We start from the raw sequence: 1,823 nt of genomic DNA on the forward strand, positions 1-1,823 counted from the left end.
ATGAAGGGATGGAATGTGACTGTAAAGATGAAAATTAAAAAAGATTTTAAAAAAGGAATTGATAGGAAGTTGGTTGAAAAAAGAAAGAAGAAAATTAAAAAAAAAAAAAAGGAGAGAATGTGATCATGTGGGAGAGTAGAACAAAGCCACACACTAGATTTAGGGTATATTTTGGTCTGTTAGAAGAAACTGTATCCCAAAATTTTAAAGAAAGAAAAACATATATATACAAAAATAAGGTTAAATACAATGAAGGGATAGAATATGACTGTAAAGCTCTTTTCGTTCCCAGCGCAGCCATGGCTCGTGGTCCCAAGAAGCATCTGAAGCGTGTAGCAGCTCCAAAGCATTGGATGCTGGATAAACTGACTCGTGTGTTTGCTCCTCGCCCATCTACTGGTCCCCGTAAGTTGAGAGAATGTCTCCCTCTCATCATTTTCCTAAGGAACAGACTTAGGTATGCCCTAACAGGAGATGAAGTCAAGAAGATCTGTATGCAGTGTTTTATTAAGATTGATGGCAAGGTCCGAACTGATATAACCTACCCTGCTGGTTTTATGGATGTCATCAGCATTGACAAGACTGGGGAGAATTTCCTTCTGATCTATGACACTAAGGGTCGCTTTGCTGTTCATCAGATAACACCTGAGGAGGCCAAGTATAAGTTGTGCAAAGTGTGAAAGATCTTTGTGGGGACAAAAGGAATCCCTCATCTGGTGACTCATGATGCACGCACCGTCCGCCATCCTGATCCCCTCATCAAGGTGAATGATACCATTCAGATTGATTTGGAGACTGGAAAGATTACTGATTTCATCAAGTTTGATACTGGTAATCTGTGTATGGTGACTGGGGGTGCCAACCTGGGAAGAATTGGTGTGATCACCAACAGAGAGAGACATCCTGTTTCGTTTGATGTGGTTCACGTGAAAGATGCCAATGGCAACAGCTTTGCCACCCGACTCTCCAACATTTTTGTTATTGGCAAAGGCAACAAACCGTGGATTTCTCTTCCCCGTGGAAAGGGTATCCACCTCACCATCACTGAAGAGAGAGACAAGAGACTGGCTGCCAAACAGAGCAGCGGGTAAAATGGTCCCTAGGTGACGTGATTGGAAGACATTATATATACTTAATTAAAGGTCATACAGCACGATGGAAAAAAATAAAAAGAATATGACTGTAAAATGCAAATTAAAAAAGATTTTAAAAAAGGAATTGATAAGATGTTGGTTGAAAAAGGAAAAAAGAAAAATTAAGAAAAAGAAATAAAAAAGAAAAAAAAGAAAATTAAAAAAATTGAAAGACTAAAGAATCATGGGAAAAAAGCCATGAATTCTATCTGCTGTATTCCCCTAGCGCTGGAGTTCTGCCGTTCTCATTGATTGGTAAACTTGGTCTTGGCTGGCTGTTCTTGTCGATCTTCTGGGGGGGGGGCTGTTGCGGTGGTTCCCAAATGTCTTTGCCCGGTGCAGAATTGCCCCACCCTTGCTGGGGGCTGGGCTAAGTAATCTGCTTGGGTTTGCTTTTGTTCCCTGCAAGCTTTCCTTACAGCTTTGGAGGATGAGAGTGAAAAATGGCAGCCTCCCAATCTCCGGCCCCTGAGAAGCTGAGAACTCAGGGCCCCACTCTTCAGTGAGCCCCCAGAGAAAAGCAGTCAATCACTCCTGTCTCTCTGGTCTCTGGCCACACTCCGTGCTCACCGGCCTGTGACTGAGCATTTCTCTCTCTGGCACAGGACCCCGTTTGGAATCTCCAAACCCAGCAGATTCCTGAGGTGCACTCCCACACCGCTCCTCCCAGGGGAGGAAGGGGAGTCTTCC

At 43.4% G+C, this 1,823-nt stretch overlaps 1 pseudogene; it reads left to right on the forward strand.

The window, feature by feature from the left end:
• The first annotated feature begins 286 nt into the window (after positions 1–286).
• LOC112836041 (small ribosomal subunit protein eS4, X isoform-like) lies at positions 287–1,165 on the forward strand (annotated as a pseudogene).
• The last annotated feature ends 658 nt before the right edge of the window (positions 1,166–1,823 follow it).

Source organism: Callorhinus ursinus, unplaced genomic scaffold (assembly GCF_003265705.2).
Source record: "Callorhinus ursinus isolate GAN/ISIS: 27379988/994484 unplaced genomic scaffold, GSC_fseal_2.0 scaffold2, whole genome shotgun sequence".
Classification (NCBI taxonomy): Eukaryota; Metazoa; Chordata; class Mammalia; order Carnivora; family Otariidae; genus Callorhinus; species Callorhinus ursinus.